This window comes from Tachypleus tridentatus, chromosome 3 (assembly GCF_004210375.1).
Source record: "Tachypleus tridentatus isolate NWPU-2018 chromosome 3, ASM421037v1, whole genome shotgun sequence".
In the NCBI taxonomy this organism is placed as follows: domain Eukaryota; kingdom Metazoa; phylum Arthropoda; class Merostomata; order Xiphosura; family Limulidae; genus Tachypleus; species Tachypleus tridentatus.
The window spans coordinates 28439259-28458519 of NC_134827.1; positions in this window are offsets into that span (position 1 = coordinate 28439259).

Here is a 19261-nt window from a genome sequence, read left to right on the forward strand (position 1 = left end):
CTGTAGGATTTATTCAATAAAAATACCTCTATATTTTTACACCCCCCCAAAAAAAATACCTTTAACATTTTACCAGCAACAAAAGTACCTTAAGCATTTATTCAACAAAAATATCTTTATATTTTACCCCCCCCAAAAAAAAACCCTTTAACATTTTACCAGCAACAAAAGTACCTTAAGCATTTATTCAACAAAAATATCTTTATATTTTTACCCCCCCCCAAAAAAAACCTTTAACATTTTACCAGCAACAAAAGTACCTTAAGCATTTATTCAACAAAATATCTTTATATTTTACCCCCAAAAAAAAACCCTTTAACATTTTACCAGCAACAAAAGTACCTTAAGCATTTATTCAACAAAAATATCTTTATATTTTTACCCCCCAAAAAAAACCCTTTAACATTTTACCAGCAACAAAAGTACCTTAAGCATTTATTCAACAAAAATATCTTTATATTTTACCCCCCCAAAAAAAACCTTTAACATTTTACCAGCAACAAAAGTACCTTAAGCGTTTATTCAACAAATATATCTTTATATTTTTACCCCCAAAAACCACCCTTAACATTTTACCAGCAACAAAAGTACCTTAAGCGTTTATTCAACAAATATATCTTTATATTTTACCCCCCAAAAAACCCTTTAACATTTTACCAGCAACAAAAGTACCTTAAGATTTATTCAACAAAATATCTTTATATTTTACCCCCCCCAAAAACCCTTTAACATTTTACCAGCAACAAAAGTACCTTAAGCATTTATTCAACAAAATATCTTTATATTTTTACCCCCCCAAAACCCTTTAACATTTTACCAGCAACAAAAGTACCTTAAGCATTTATTCAACAAATATATCTTTATATTTTTACCCCAAAAAAACCCTTTAACATTTTACCAGCAACAAAAGTACCTTAAGCATTTATTCAACAAATATATCTTTATATTTTACCCCCCCCAAAAAAAAAAAACCTTTAACATTTTACCAGCAACAAAAGTACCTTAAGCATTTATTCAACAAAAATATCCTTATATTTTTATCCCTCGAAAGAAAACTTTTAATATCTTAACCAACAAAAGTACCTCAATTAATTATCCAACAAATACGCTCTTGTTGTTACCCAACAAGTAGATCTGTGTTTCCTCACACAAAAGCAGTTCTTACTAGTATCCCGTACGAACGCCTCTAAATATTTATTACAACAAAGATACATCTACCTTCTTTACCGACAAACAAACATCTTTCTGAATTTCTTCTTTTAAAATACATCTAGTCTGAACTCGATAAACACTACCTGTTCTTTTGTGTTTAACAAAAACTCTTAGTTTTTACTCAGGTCAAATTTCCACGATGTAAATTCTTTTAGCTTTATTTGAAATTCATGTTGATGGTTTATGAAGCACTATATCACAAATCAATACGACCTTTATAAATAACAGTCCACTGGTGAGACAGCAGTAAGTATACGAAAATAAAACGATAAAATCCAGGTTTCGATTCACCACATCAGATATCCCAATACGGTTTTCCTGTGAAACAAACAAAATAAATTATAAATACTACGAATGTAACTGAAAAAAATTCTGTTATCGATACCCGCGGTGGGCGGAGAAAATATGAAAAAGGGTAAAAAGTTCCATTTGTGTTTGTTTGTACTTAAACGAAAACAAATAAACTATTCATATGACTTCACTAGCACGTTGTGTTTTGTTTTTTCCTTTTTTTTCATTCTTTCAATAACATCTGGTTTTATTTTTGCCGGATTTGATTTTTTGTGGAACACCTGTATGAAAGATAAAAACATATGAATTGTTTTTGATCGCAATTTTGACACGTGATACTCTTTTAGTTGTCGCTACTACACCAAGCTACAATGATACAAGAACGTGAGAGAAGTAAGAGTCATCGCCGAGAATCGCAGTACACGCAGAGAGCGGAGGACAAAAAGTCTTAATATAATAATATGAATGAATATTAGGCTTACCAATGTAAATACGATATTATAGTCATCACCATGGCTACCGTATGACAGTGTTATCACAAACAAAAGAAAACATTATAATTATCACCATGAATACCAAATGAACAGTGTTATTACCATAAAGACCACGTTATAATTATCACAAATTACTATCAGATATGATTATAGTCATTGGTAGCTCTTCTAATTACATTGTTTTTTGTTCCATGAAATATTTAAAATAGTTAAAACAGAACACAATGACTAGAAACAAATTAGTTTGTCTGGCTGTAAACGTCTCCCGCCGGTAGAATGGTTAAGCCTACTGATTTACAACGCTAAGTCAGGGGCTTGCTTTCTCTCGGTGGACCCAACAGATAGCCCTGTTCGAATGTGCTTTTATAAAACATTCACACATGGCTGTAAACGCCAACGGTTATTTACCTTAGTTTTTTGTCATACTTACAATTTTAGGAGCCTGGTGGTCAACGGTTCGTGTCTCTATTTGTTTGGTAATTAGTTAACTATGAGTTACCTAATATATAGTTAACTATGAGTCACCTAATATATAGTTAACTATTAGTTACCTAATATATAGTTAACTATGAGTTACCTAATATATAGTTAACTATGAGTTACCTAATATATAGCTAACTTAAATTTAAATGTTAAAACATGATCGCCCTTTCAGCCGTGGGGCGTTAAAATGTGACGGTCAATCCCACTATTCGTTGGTAAAAGAGTAGCCCAAGAGTTGACGGTGGGTGGTGATGACTAGCTGCCTTCTCTCTAGTTTTACACTACTAAATTAGGGACGGCTAGCACAGATAACCCTCGAGTAGCTTTGCGCGAAATTCAAAATAACAATAACTAATTTGTAAATGTCAACATATTTTGATGAATTTATAGTAATAATAAACGTTTAGTTCACTAATATGAATGAATTAAAGGTAAATAATTGTTTCACATTTTCTATTTTTTTTCCATTGAAATATACCGACTTTATATTTTCAAAAAAACATATGTCGTTCCAAACAAAATACTCGAACTTCGGATGTTCGTGTCATGTTGAGTGAAGTAAAAATTGTGAAAGGCTTCGTATATTCATTGATACTTGTGTTAGTGCATTATTAATCACTTCGGATGAAAATATTTCTTGTTTGGCAAATACGTTTTCAGTCCACCTGATATGTTCTGTTTTTTTTTCTGTATAATTTCAGAGTTGATTTTGTGGTCGCAATGAGATTATTTTCTGGTTAAAAACTCGTTATCTCTGATGTGATAGATGATGCGAAAGAATTTGAAGGTAAGTACAACACATCCGTTCAGACAGAAGTAACGGTCCGGCATGGCCAGTTGGTTAAGGCATGCGACTCTGAGGGTCGCGGGTTCGAATCCCTGTCATACCAAATATGGTCGACCCTTTCAGCCGTGGGGGTGTTATAATGTGACGGTCAATCCCATTATTCTTTGGAAAAAGAGTAGACCAAGAGTTGACGGTGGGTGGTGATGACTAGCTGCCTTCTCTCTAGTCTTATACTGTTAATTTAAGAACGGCTAGCGCACGTAGCCCTTAAGTAGGTATGCGCGAAATTCAAACCAAACCAGATAGAGGTCCTTATAATACCGGTATTGTATGGTTTTACCAATGTTACTTTACGAAAAAGGGAGGCAATTTAATAATATTCATGTGGTACCTCGTTAGTGGTTCATGTACCCAAGATGTATCCCCATGTGATACCTCGTTAGTGGTTCATGTACCCAAGATGTATCCCCATGTGATACCTCGTTAGTGGTTCATGTACCCAAGATGTATCCCCATGTGGTACCTCGTTAGTGGTTTATGTACCCAATATGCACCCCATGTGGTACCTCGTTAGTGGTTCACGTACCCAATATGCACCCCATGTGGTACCTCGTTAGAGGTTCATGTACCCAAGATGTATTCCCATGTGGTACCTCGTTAGTGGTTCATGTACCCAAGATGTATTCCCATGTGATACCTCGTTAGTGGTTTATGTACCCAATATGCACCACCATGTGGTACCTCGTTAGTGGTTCATGTACCCAATATGCACCCCCATGTGGTACCTCGTTAGTGGTTCATGTACCCAAGATGTATCCCCATGTGGTACCTCGGTAGTGGTTCATGTACCCAAGATGTATCCCCATGTGGTACCTCGTTAGTGGTTCATGTACCCAAGATGTATCCCTATGTAGTACCTCGCCAGTTGTTCATGTATCCAAGATGCATCCAGAAATATATTACGTCAGTCACGAGAGGGTTCTGCAGTCATATAGCAGAGCATTATTAGGATAAACTTAGAACCCCAGTAGGATTACTAACAAGTATCTAAACACATCCTTCGCAATCCTAGAGAAGAGCTTATGTAACATTAAAAATATGGTTTCAATTGTAGGACTGGGTAGAGCACAGACAGCCCACTGTTCTGCTCAGCAACAAACAGTTTCTTCATTTAGTAGAAAAACAAAACAAATCTACTTCTATAAGTATATTTAATGTGTCAAGAATGACAAAGTATAATACTGATTGATAATTAAATATATTTTTAAATTGTTTGAAGAGAAAATCTATTTACAACGGAGTTTCGTTTATTGAATTTCCAAGAAAATATTTTTTCCTATTACTTTACGTGTGTTTTTTTTTTCTATTTTTCAATTTCGTTAAGCCTAAAATCTCTGGTATTAGCAGGATGAGATTCTTCGAGGAAAATTGATTACAAAAATATCGTGGTCATTTATTGAATCTTTAACAGAGAAAGAAACAAACAAAGATAAATTAAAAAACGAAATATTATTGTTACTTAGTTCTCTGTATTTCGGTTCATGCTAATTCGTACAAACAGTATACAATCATTTAACTCAGTAATCAGTTGTTTAGGCTGAAAAAAATCGAAAAACAAAATAATTACGTAACATATTTTCGTTATTTTTTAATCAAAGAGTTTTAGGCTTCTCTGCAATCTTAATCAATCTTGCACAACAGTAAAAACTGCTGACTAAAAGTAAGAAAAAATACATTTTTCCTTCAGGTCTTTTTAAACTCTTCCCCAGGGCAAACTGATCCATGAAATAAGGAAAAAAAAATTCTATTGCGCATTAATACAGTCGTTTGACGTTTTATCAATCAAAACTAATGCACTAGTTCACACAGCTCGATAGATTGAAAGGTACAATTTAGGCTTAAGGTTTACGTTATGCTTGAAATAATAAACTTCTGACTTTTTATATCAGTTCCTACACTTTGTTTTACTCGATCTGTTTTTATAAGGTTTAACTGCTTTAAGCCGAATATACTTATTTTCTTAACTGCTAGTTATTAATTTTTACAATAAATAACTCTAATAGAACTATGAATACAGTCTTTAAGAATAATTTGTTCGTTTTTGAAATTCTGGATGATATGAAAAGCAGAGTTCTGTTTGAAAGTGAGCTCTTAAACCATATAAGAACATTTAATTTTGTTTAATGATTCGCGAACCAGATAATACTAATGTACTTTTCAACTACTGTAATCTTATCTTCAAGCCAGCCATTTGGAACAAAGCACGGTTGTTCTGCGTCAATGATATTGTGTTTTATTATTTGTAACAATGTGTGTATAGAGAATCTTATATTTCTCGAAATGATATAGAACTGATTATCGAAAATTAATGAAAAAAAATATTTTTTTAAATTCCTCATTTGCTAAAATTTTGCGTTTATATCTTCATAGATATGGCTGTTATTATACACTATTGTTAAATTATAATAGCTACATAAACGCCTAAAAACAAGAACAAAGAAAACGTTTCAGATGAAGATGCAATCGCAGAACAGTAGCTACTGTAAAACATAAATGAAACAAACAGTGAAAAAGTTGTTAGATGACATTAGGTACCTTACAAAGAAGTTATCAAAGAGAAATAATCCACTTAAGCAGTCCAGATGTAATGGAAAATTACATGACATCATTGTTGATGTTAATAAAAAAAGACATCAAATAAAATATAAAAGATTGTTTAGAAATACGGAAGTTTTGAATTTAGGTTATTACATGAGGATTAAGTTGAGTGAAAAACCCCATAAATATTGTATACACATCACTTTTGTAAGAGACCTAACTGTATTTCTTTAATACAAGCTATGCTGGTGAATCTTAGAATAAGTGAAATTGTAGTCCAGAGTAGAGGATACGGCCATTCCTGGATGTATTATGTCGCTACGTCACGGATTATATATGGATATATTATGTCGCTACGTCACGGATTATATATGGATGTATTATGTCGCTACGTCACGGATTATATATGGATGTATTATGTCGCTACGTCACGGATTATATATGGATGTATTATGTCGCTACGTCACGGATTATATATGGATGTATTATGTCGCTACGTCACGGATTATATATGGATGTATTATGTCGCTACGTCACGGATTATATATGGATGTATTATGTCGCTACGTCACGGATTATATATGGATGTATTATGTCGCTACGTCACGGATTATATATGGATGTATTATGTCGCTACGTCACGGGTTATATTTTTGGTGAAAACGAGAAGAAATTTGGAGCTCATATAGAAATTTATTTGAAGCTGTTTATAAACAACAAAACCACAGTTAAACTTATTCATTAATTGACCTAGCGATATGACTCAAACAACGCTAACAATAAATTACTATTAAAGATAATTTTTAACATTGCTTTCACAGGTAATAACTGACATTCTGTAAAAATCGAACTCACCAACTCAAAATGTAGTGATAAAAACTGATCCATTTTGGTCATTTCACGTATATCCTTCCACCTACTGCTTCCCATCAAAGTTCGATTTTTCTTTTCTATTGGTTTAGTATCAACAATTGCCGCTATGAAATTACTGATGAATACTCTGGTTTCATGTATCTGATGTATTTGTGAGACATCTTTGAGTAAATAAGTGGATCGAGATAGATCACGTGACTTCCAAAACTTACGTTTACAGTATGTTTTTTTTTTACATCATTATTTATTCGGTTCTTTCACTCGTTAAAGCAGTTGCCATTGTTGAGTGTATAGTTTTACTGTGTTAAAACAGTATTTAGGTTTATGGAATTTACACTTGATATCACAAGTCATACATCTGACAAGTTTGGTTTGTTTAGAATTAAGCACAAAGCTACACAAGGGGCTATCTGAGCTCTGTCCATCACGGGTATCGAAACTGGGAAGAGGGGAGAGTGGACAGTGTGTTGATAATAATATCATAAAGAAAAATACTGATGATACATTTTATACCAGTGAAAACATTACACAGAGACTGTTAGAAATATTTATATCTTCCCTTATATTTACCCGCATGTGACATACGTAGTATAATAAATCACAAAAAGACAATTATTTTCAAATGAATGGCCACCGTTTTGAATATTCTTGTAGTGTTTGAAGTTAACCTACAAACATTTACTTTATTTCTAATGGATTTGGCTTAGTTTGTTTTTAATTTCGTGCAAAGCTACACGAGGGCTCTCTGTCCTTAATTTAGCAGCGTAAGACTAGAGGAAAGGCAGCTGGTCATCACTACCAACTGCCAACCCCGGGCTACTCTTTTATCAACGTATAATGGGATTGATCGTAACATTATAACGCCCCCACGGCTGAAAGAGCAATCATATTTGGTAGAACGAAAGTTCAAACCTGCTAACCGAAGACTGCGAGTCAAGCGTCCTTACCACCAGGCCATGCCGAGGCCCGTTTACATGAGAAGACATAATGTTGTAAACATCAATGTCAGTTTGTTATAAATGAATAAAATGTCCCTTTATCATCACGTCAGTGATGGTCATTACAGTTGGATGAGTAATTTTAACAAAGTTCCATCAGTAATTGTAAATAATGGGGCCAGTAATGTTTATTTCAACCCATCCGTAATATTTCTATATTCTGATCAAAATATTTAAATAATCTGTTTACAATTCTTACATAGATTATCAGTAATCTTTTTTTTAAATAAATAGTCTGATGAATGATTAAGAAACCTGATGAATAATATGTGTAATTCGATCAAAAGTTATAAACAGCTTAAACATTAATACGTGTACAGTCTGAATTGTAGTTCAATCAAAGTTATGATTCTTTAACTAAACATAGATAAAGAAGTTGTTTACCGTTTCAATTCAGAAATACAATTTTTGCAATAGTTTCTTGTTATAACGTATACAACATTTGAATCTTGTGGAAAAACAAAAATCGCCAAATCAGTCTTTCAGGACGAATATTTATATAAAACCAGTTTGAAGTCTTTTTTAAGTTATAAATCTCTACCAGTTTAAAGTCGTTCCTTGAGTTATAATTCTTTACCAGTTGGAAGTCGTTCCTTGAGTTATAAATCTCTACCAGTTTGAAGTCGTTCCTTGAGTTATAATTCTTTACCAGTTTGAAGTCCTTCCTTGAGTTATAAATCTCTACCAGTTTGAAGTCGTTCCTTGAGTTATAATTCTTTACCAGTTTGAAGTCCTTCCTTGAGTTATAAATCTCTACCAGTTTAAAGTCGTTCCTTGAGTTATAATTCTTTACCAGTTGGAAGTCGTTCCTTGAGTTATAAATCTCTACCAGTTTGAAGTCGTTCCTTGAGTTATAAAAATCTACCAGTATGAAGTATTCCTTTGAGTGGTCACCTCTACTATTTTTAGTTGTCCTTTTAATAATCAACTTTTTTCAGATTTGAAGTCGCCCTTGAGTGATTAACCTTTAACAGTTTGAGTTATCTTTTAAGTTAAGGTCATGCCTTGACTGACCAGTCACATCCTGTCATCGCGTCATATAATAAGTATGCTACTGTGATTTTAGACTTATATGTTTTTTGTATTGTTTTAGACATTCGTAGTTTAATTGTTGCGTTTTCATTGTTGAAGATAGTTGTAGCTTTAGTTGTTGTTTTAAAAAAAATATATAATTGATTACAGTGTTTTTATTGTTTCCGATAATTATGAATTAATGATTCTTGTTTTCATTGTTGTATTCAGTCACAGCGTTAGCGACTTTTATCACTGCTTCAGATGGTTGTGTTTTCATGGTTTTAAACTACCATAATTTCAGATACTTTGTTTTCATTTCCTTAGACAGCTATAACTTCAGTAGCACTGTTAACAGTAATGGTAAATATTTTATTCTATACAACTGAGAGGTTTACATATCTCGGTCAGAACTCATTTCACTCTGAAGAAATCTGTTTGTTTTCCTGTTGCTTTTCAGATCAAACATTATTAAATCCCTTCAGTGTTGCTACACTTTCTCTTTCTTCAGGTATTAAAGGGTTAATTTGTCACTGTTACAAATATACGTGGTAATATATTCATTATCTGAACCATCTAATGATACACCCGTTACATCATTGCATTCACCAGATGTATAAAGAGCGTCCAGGTTTGTTTTGTTTTCCCTATGGCCCATCATGGCCAAGTGGTTAAGGAGCTTGACTCGTAATCTGAGGGTCGCGGTTTCGAATCCCCGTTACACCAACCATGTTCGCCCCTTCAGCTGTGATGGCGTTATAATGTGATGGTCAATTCCTCTATTCGTCGGTAAAAGAATATCCCAATAGTTAGCGGTGGGTGGTGATGATTAGCTGCCTTTCCACTAGTCTTACACTACTAAATTAAGGACGGTTACTGTAGATAGCCCTCGTGTAGCTTTGCGCGAAATGAATAACAAACACATATCTATCCTATGACGTAACGAAGGCAGTTTCTGTCAGTATATATAATATTCGATCACGTGCTTAGTATGCTTCGTGGTTTTTGTGCTTTAAAAATAAGCAATCTCTCACTTATATATATTTATATTGTGTGTGTGGTACAAATACATATGTGTATTTCTGTAGATAGTTCAAATTATTTTATAAATCGTTCTTTTTTATTTCGTTGTGCGACTCGGTCACTTTTCAAAATCTGACTTTTTGACGAGAACAATGACTTAAGTCTCTCTCGCTACCTACTATTTGTCGCTTTTCAACAAAGCCTCAATATCGCCTTTAAAAAAATATACAATAGGTGTTTTTCGACGTTGGGTTCGAAGTTGTAAGAGGAACACTGAAAGAACTTTAGCACTGACACATACGTTTGTACAGAAATAATGTAGCTACGAAGGCATTGTGTTGGAAATTCGATTATTCTTTTATTCTGACGAACTTCGGTTCCTGGAGTGTAAGAATGAAACATAGGTTTATGTGGTGATATCGGGGATTTTCTTGTCACCTGCTTAATAAGCTAGTTACCAACTGTAAAACTAGCTGTTTCTTTTTCACATACGCCACGCCTTTTCGTTAGGACTCTCGTGGATTCGAATCCTTCCACCGATCTTATTGGCTCTTTAAGCAGTGGGGTGATGATACAATATGATGGTAAATCCCATTTTTCGTTGGTAAAGGGATCCCAAATAGTTGGCGATGTGTAGTGTTAACTAGTTGCCTTCCTTCTAATCCGGGGCCCGGCATGGCCAAGCGTGTTAAGGCGTTCGACTCGTAATCCGAGGGTACCGGGTTCGAATCCCGGTCGCACCAAACATGCTCGCCCTTTCAGCCGTGGAGACGTTATAATGTGACGGTCAATCCACTATTCGTTGGTAAAAGAGTTGGCGGTGGGTGGTGATGACTAGCTGCCTTCCCTCTAGTCTTACACTGTTAAATTAGGAACGGCTAGCACAGATAGTCCTAGAGTAGCTTTGTGCGAAATTCAAAACAAACAAACAATCCTTCTAATCCATAACTTCTAAATAAAGGCCTGCTAACGTAAATAGCCCTAAAGAAACTGTTCGCGAAATTCAGCGGTTCAAATGAGCTCCCTTTTCACTGCTATTTTAAAGAATCGAGTGCGTGTACAACCTCCACCCCCCTTTCTATTCGAGCCTGACTCCACCGATGTACCTATAATGCTTGTTTGTTTGTTTGTTTTTGAATTTCGCACAAAGCAACTCGAGGGCTATCTGTGCTAGCCGTCCCTAATTTAGCAGTGTAAGACTAGAGGGAAGGCAGCTAGTCATCACCACCCACCGCCAACTCTTGGGCTACTCTTTTACCAACGAATAGTGGGATTGACCGTCACATTATAACGCCCCCACGGCTGAAAGGGCGAGCATGTTTGGCGCGACCGAGATGCGAACCCGCGACCCTCAGATTACGAAATGCGTGCCTTAACACGCTTGGCCTTGCCGGGCCCGTACCTATAATAAGTCCTTGCTTTGTGATGGGTTCATTTGGAATTTCCGACAAAGTTATACCAAGGCTATGTGCAGTAACCGTCCCTAATTTAGCAGTGTAAGATTAGTGGGAAGGCAGCTAGTTATCACCACCCACCGCAAACGCTTGGGCTACTCTTTTATCAAAGAAATGATGGGGTTGATCGTAACATTATAAGGACCCCTTAGCTGAAAGGGCGACCACGACCTGCAGTTTGCAAGTAAGTCTCCCTAACTATCCTTCATGTCGAGCCTACTCTGACGAAGTTAAACCAAATGATTGTAAATCTTTGTTACTTTTATTGCTGTATATCATTAATTTAGAAATGAAACAGACCAGATGGAAGGCAGCTGTTATACACCACCCACGTCCAAATAGCGGGGTGTTATGATCGACTAGTGGGATTTGACGGTTAAACTTATAACGCTCCCACGATCAGGAAATGCGGAAAGCTATTGTTTTAAGGTCAGTAACATAGCGCAAACTACAGAACTTCGGATACACAGGCCGACAGGTTAACCACTAGGCTGCATCCAGCCCTTCTATTATAAATAGACGTTTGTTTGGAAATAAATACAGTGGTATTTTAACAAGAAACTTACCCTGTATACATGTGTATGTGTATATAATATGCTCTTTAACAGCGAAGGAGATCAAGTTATGCCGGATAACTTACTGTGCCGGGTTTCAGGTATGACAATCCTGTTCACGTGTTTTACACCTTAAGAAGATATTAGCCAGAATGTATCCACTTCGGTTCCAATTAAACGAAAGCAAAAATAAAGGAAACAATAACATGCTAGGAATTCCCAAAATAAATATTGATTACTTCGATAAAAGACTCACACACACACACACAGAGCGAGAGAGAAGTACAAACAATTGTTTGTTTGTTTTTTGAATTTCGCGCAAAGCTACACGGGGCTATCTGCGCTAACCGTCTCTAATTTAGCAGTGTAAGACTAGAGGGAAGGCAGTTAGACATCACCGCCCACCGCCAAGTCTTGAGCTACTCTTTTACCAACGAATAGTGGGATTGACCGTCACATTATAACGCCCCCCACGGCTGAAAGGGCGAGCATGTTTGGTGCGACCGGGATGCGAAGCCGCAACCCTCACATTACGAGTCAAACGCTTTAACCACCTGTCCATGCCCGGCCATTTTATTAGTTTTTTTTTATTTCGCGCAAAGGTACACGAAGGCTATCTGCGCTAGCCGTCCCTAATTTAGCAGTGTGAGACTAGAGGGAAAGCAGTTAGTCATCATCACCCATCGCCAAGGGTACTCTTTTACCAACGAATAGTGGGATTGACAGCACATTATAACGCCCCCACGGCTGAAATGGGAGCATGTTTGGTGCACGGGGATTCGAACCCGCGACCCTCAGATTACGAGTCAAACCCAAGACCCACCTGGCCATGCCGGGCAAAGTACAAACGATACTTTAATCTCCATTTTCCTTTCAAACATATTTTGATCGATAAACCCAAACATTCGAGCAGGCAGTTTCCAATTCCATCATTCTAATGTTAACATTTCTACATAGATACACCAGAGAAACGTGATTGGTTATTATAAGTTGAAGTAAACTTCTACATACTTTTATTTGTTGCATACTTGAAATAATAGACTTCTGGACGTATGGACTAAATATACATCGTTCTCTGGATATTAGTGAGTATCATTTTAATGAGGTGTTTCGTCTTTGCATAATAAAAAAGTTTTGAAAACATACGTTTATTCAAACAATCTGCTGGTGATTTAAAAAAAAACAAATTACTGTCAAAAACATCAGTGCTCTGAGCATAATACAAAAGCTTTCAATTTACCACAGAAAATATCAAATACAGAATAGAATGAGAAAAGTATTGCTTCAGTTTCTATGATTCTTAAATGTATTCTTTCAACCATATAACCACGAGAACATTGAATTTGATTTTGAAGTTCTAAAAGAATATGTTTTTTTTTTTTACCAACGACTTATTTGGTGCGTTTAAAATAATAAATGAACTTATTTCTTGTTCTAAATTTCGTTCCGCTGTGGTTATGTTGAGGATAAGACTTTATTGTTAACGTTAAAAATTGGGTATCGATACTTGCGAGGACCATACCATAGATGGTTCATTCTATCCATAGTTTGTTTGTTTTGGAATTTCGCACAAAGCTACTCGATGGCTATCTGTGCTAGTCGTCCCTAATTTAGCAGTGTAAGACTAGAGGGAAGACAGCTAGCCATCACCACCCACCGCCAACTCTTGGGCTACTCTTTTACCAACGAATAGTGGGATTGACCGTGACATTATAACGCCCCCACGGCTGAAAGGGGCGAGCATGTTTGGCGCGACGGGGATGCGAACCCGCGACCCTCAGATTAAGATTCGCACGCCTTAACCCACCTGGCCATGCCGGGCCGCTATCCATCGTCATAGACTTATTTGTTTGACTACGAATAAAAAACATTTACTAACACAATAAAAAAATTACAATTAAATCTCACGTTTAATTCTCGTGAGGCATTTGTATCTAGGCTATTATAATTTTAAACCCTACGTCTTTAATCTTGTTTATTAGGGATTTTCGAAAAGTTGAGAAACGTGTAATGAAAGTATTCATAACATATATAAACAGTGTTCGCACCACTACTGTATTTGTTATAACAACGTTTAGTATGGTGTGAAAACTTCTTTTAAACTTCCAAAATTAAGAAGAGGATTTTTCAAACTAGCTCTTATAGTAACTACAAATTCAGCTGCCGTCTTGTAACGCAAGAAAAACTACAGTAAGGTAAAATGTTGTATGGACGTTGTGTACTTCGATAGGTATCTGGATAAATAAAAGTGTACTCCTTAAATTATGATACAGTGATATATTTTCAGTAAAAATTGGTTATTAGCAATGGTATATAAGTGTTTCTTGCTAATGATTTAATGTTGAATTGTTCTTTTCCAGGCATAAAATAGGGTAACGGTCAAGTGTTGGATTATTCTCGTATAGGCATAAAAATGTCTCTTGGTAACGGTCAAATGTTGGATTGTTCTAGTATGGGCATAAAAATGTTCCTGAGTTATGACCCAATATTGGTTAGTAGTGATCCAATATTCCTTGGTAATGATCCAATGTTCCGTGGTAATGATCCAATATTGGTTAGTAGTGATCCAATATTCCTTGGTAATGATCCAGTGTTGGTTGGTAATGATCCAATATTGGTTAGTAGTGATCCAATATTCCTTGGTAATGATCCAATGTTCCGTGGTAATGATCCAATATTGGTTAGTAGTGATCCAATATTCCTTGGTAATGATCCAATGTTCCGTGGTAATGATCCAATATTGGTTAGTAGTGATCCAATATTCCTTGGTAATGATCCAATATTGGTTAGTAGTGATCCAATGTTCTGTGGTAATGATCCAATATTGGCTAGTAGTGATCCAATATTCCTTGGTAATGATCCAGTGTTGGTTGGTAATGATCCAATATTGGTTAGTAGTGATCCAATATTCCTTGGTAATGATCCAATGTTCCGTGGTAATGATCCAATATTGGTTAGTAGTGATCCAATATTCCTTGGTAATGATCCAATGTTCCGTGGTAATGATCCAATATTGGTTAGTAGTGATCCAATATTCCTTGGTAATGATCCAATATTGGTTAGTAGTGATCCAATGTTCTGTGGTAATGATCCAATATTGGCTAGTAGTGATCCAATGTTGGTTGGTAATGATCCAATGTTCTGTGGTAATGATCCAATATTGGCTAGTAGTGATCCAATGTTGTTTGGTAATGATCCAGTGTTGGTTGGTAATGATCCAATATTGGTTAGTAGTGATCCAATGTTGTTTGGTAATGATCCAGTGTTGGTTGGTAATGATCCAATATTGGTTAGTAGTGATCCAATATTTCTTGGTAATGATCCAATGTTCCGTGGTAATAATCCAATATTGGCTAGTAGTGATCCAATGTTGGTTGGTAATGATCCAATGTTCTGTGGTAATGATCCAATATTGGCTAGTAGTGATCCAATGTTGTTTGGTAATGATCCAGTGTTGGTTGGTAATGATCCAATATTGGTTGGTAATGATCCAATATTGGCTAGTAGTGATCCAATGTTGTTTGGTAATGATCCAGTGTTGATTGGTAATGATGCAGTGTTGGTTAGTAATGATCCAATATTGATGATGCAGTGTAATCCAGTGATTGCAGTGTTGGGTTGCAGTAGTGATCCAGTGTTGATTGTTGTAATGATCCAGTGTTGATTGGTAATGATCCAGTGTTGATTGGTAATGATGCAGTGTTGGTTAGTAGTGATCCAGTGTTGATTGGTAATGATCCAATATTGGTTAGTAGTGATCCAATGTTGGTTGGTAATGATCCAATGTTCTGTGGTAATGATCCAATATTGGCTAGTAGTGATCCAATGTTGTTTGGTAATGATCCAGTGTTGGTTGGTAATGATCCAATATTGGTTGGTAATGATCCAATATTGGCTAGTAGTGATCCAATGTTGTTTGGTAATGATCCAGTGTTGATTGGTAATGATGCAGTGTTGGTTAGTAATGATCCAATATTGATTGGTAATGATGCAGTGTTGGTTAGTAGTGATCCAGTGTTGATTGGTAATGATGCAGTGTTGGTTAGTAGTGATCCAGTGTTGATTGGTAATGATCCAGTGTTGATTGGTAATGATGCAGTGTTGGTTGGTAATGATGCAGTGTTGTTTGGTAATGATCCAGTGTTGATTGGTAATGATCCAGTGTTGGTTAGTAATGATCCAATGTTGGTTCGTTCTTTTGCACCAGAAGAGATTCTGTAATTTTTCGTTCATTGAGGTGGATTCCATGTTTAATATTTAAGTTGTTTCTATAGATACGTATTAAAGTCAAAGTGTTCGAAAAAAATGAGCGAGCGTTTTAAAAGCAACTGTACTTGTTTTATATAATTTAATTTGATTTTTAGATAGAAAATTCAAAACAATCATCATATTGTGATTCACATATCCCATCGATACTGTGTTTGTCTGTATAGTTTTTACAAAATATCATTGTTATTTTGTCACTTAACACTCCAAAAAATCCTGACAAACAAAAGTATTAAACTCAGCTCACGTGACAATTTGTCAAAGTTAACCAATCAAAACCATGCTTTATTGTCTTATAATTCTCCCCATTAAATTGTGAAATACATGTTATAATAAATTTCAACCAACAATAAAATACACACCCAACCAATAACAAAACGTTGTTAAACAGTATAATGAAGAGAGTCATGATGACTACCGTTTCGCTTGAAACTTGCTATGTACTGGCAAGATTATCGTCATGATGACATCGAAACGTCATTGTACTTTCACCTGTTGCTTTGTAAGTAAAGTAAAATACAATATTTTATACTATCTATACTTAAGAACAGGTAGTTAAGACGGTCGTCTCGCAATCTGAGGGTCGGGGTTTCGAATTCCTGTCCCACCAAACATGCTCGTCCTTTCAGCCGTGGGGCATTATAAAATGATGACAATCCCACTATTCGTTGGTAAAAGAGTAGCCCAAAAGTTGGCAGTGAGTGGTTATAACTAGCTGCCTTCCCTCTAGTTTTGCACTGCTAAATTAGGAACAGCTAGCGCAGATAGCCCTCGTGTGCTCTGCGCGAAATTCAACTCAAACCAAAGCAAATCTAAAGCATTATGACGCATCTGGTGTTAAACACTAAAACAATAGTGTCGTGTTTTGTTTACACCACTTCTTGCGTCCTTAGAAGTGAACTTTTCTTCATTCTGTTGTAATTTTTTACATTTACTCACTGTACTAAAGCCTAATGTTGGGAAAACATCAAATTATAATGTTCACTGTCATGTACAAAGGCACAAACTGGCCAGATTCTAAACACTCTTTGTGTTAGTGATGTGGGGGCGTAACTGAAATTATGTTTCTTTAGAAGTTTACAACATACCAATATCCTTTTTTTTTCGTGTACTTAATTCATGCACGTGGTTAACGAGGCTTAAACGCTCTTTGCACACTTCACAAATTTGGTATCGCTAACTAATATATATTTTTCTAATCTCGGACTTCAAGGGGAGATAGCGAACGTTAAACAGAATAGAAACCTTCCAGAGAACAACCATAATGTCTTTTATGAGTCTTTCAATCATCATAATATAATTGTTTCCCTTTCTCCATGAGCATCGAGCGGGGTTAAACCATAAATACAGAAACTTGTGTGAAAATGTATGAAAACACGTCAAAAATTGTCATTTTATGAGTTTATACATAAAATAATCACTGATTTGTGTGCTTGTTATGAATTTCGCACAAAGCTACACGAGGACTATTTGCGCTAGCCGTCCCTAATTTAGCAGTGTAAGATTAGAGGGAAGGCAGCTAGTCATCACCACCCACCGCCAATCCTTGGGCTACTCTTTTACCAACGAATAGTGGGATTGACCGTAACATTATTATATCTGAACGAGATAAAACGGCGAGTATCTTTGGCGTGACAGGGCTTCGAACCTGCAAACCTCAGTTTACGAGCCGAGCGCACCAACCACCTGGCCATGCCGAGCCTAATGCTTTGCTTGTCCTTTACTTGTCAGGTCTAGTACTTCGTTAATAAAGGTCAAATATTTAGTGTTTATCAATAGTTGATGCATATAAATATCACGAATGAATCTTCAATGTATCAAATCTATGCGTTTTTCTATTCGTTTTTTTGTAGCTTGTAAGGTTTGTGCAGGGAACGAGCTCTGACGCTAAACTTGTTGCCATGGGTATTTGTTTATTGACAAAGTTTACTCCCACCCTAAGGCGGGGGTTCGTTTCGTGACATTTTAATTTTGAAAAGCTACAGTTACAAATACATTTTTGTAAATATGAAATACAAAGTCCCTAAGCACGTTCTTCTGTTTTTTCTGTTTTGTTTTTGAATTTCGCACAAAGCAACACAAGGGCTATCTGCGCTAGCCGTCGCTAATTTAACAGTGTAAGACAAGAGGGAAGGCAGCTAGTCATCACCACCCACCGCCAACTCTTGGGCTACTATTGTACCAACAAATAGTGGGATTGACCGTCACATTATAAGGCCCCCACGGCTGAAAGGGCGAGCATGTTTGGTGCGACCGGGACTCGAACCCGCGACCCTCGGATTACGAGTCGAACGCCTTAACACACTTGGCCATGCCCGCTCGCATTTTAGAGTGAAGAGTCTGCTGCAATGTTCCCTTCATTTTAAAATAGCCGATTTTAATAAACTTTTTTCTTTTAGTGCACACAAATTATTTAGTCCAATCTATACATTCATAGTCAAATAACTCATGTTGCCATACGTGTTTTTTTAGAGCTAGTGACCCTCACCGTTCTGCCCAAAACCACTAAAACAATTAGCTGGGATGATATAAACATTCATTAGTATTACTCAGTAAATTCGTGGAATATATTAATGTGACTGACCCAGTGGCACAAAAATATATCTTCGGACTTATGAGGGAAGAAACCGGGTTTTTATATCAGTGGCGGACAGAGCACAAAAACTCATTGTGTAGCTTCATGTTTAGCTACAATCAAATATACAATATCACGAAGTTGTTTCTCAGAACGGCTGGTTTGGGTATTAACACTTTTGCTAATAAAGCAGAGAACAACGTTTTGGCCTGAAGTTGACCTAAGAAGGTCGTTCTGTGCTTTATTAGTAAAAGGGTTAATACCAATACAGCCATTCTGAGATATGCTTTTACTTCAATTTGGTTTCTCGTCATCACGAAATACCACGAGATTGTTTATTTGCCTTTGATTTTGAATTGGCTCATAAAGATATGATGACATTTATGGTATCATGTAACCTGATTAGGCTTAAACCCGGATCGTTTCTTTTAGAACACGTCTGATTACTTGAATACACCCATTAGAAATGTACGTGTGCAATAAACAGTATACAAAATGCAGAACAAATAAGGAACGTTAACTGAATAAGTAATAACATGAAGAACTGCTTTTCAACACATATGAATAATGAGTGTCGAGGGTTCGAATCTCCGTCGCACCAAACATGCTCGCCCTTTCAGCCGTGGGGGCGTTATAATGTGA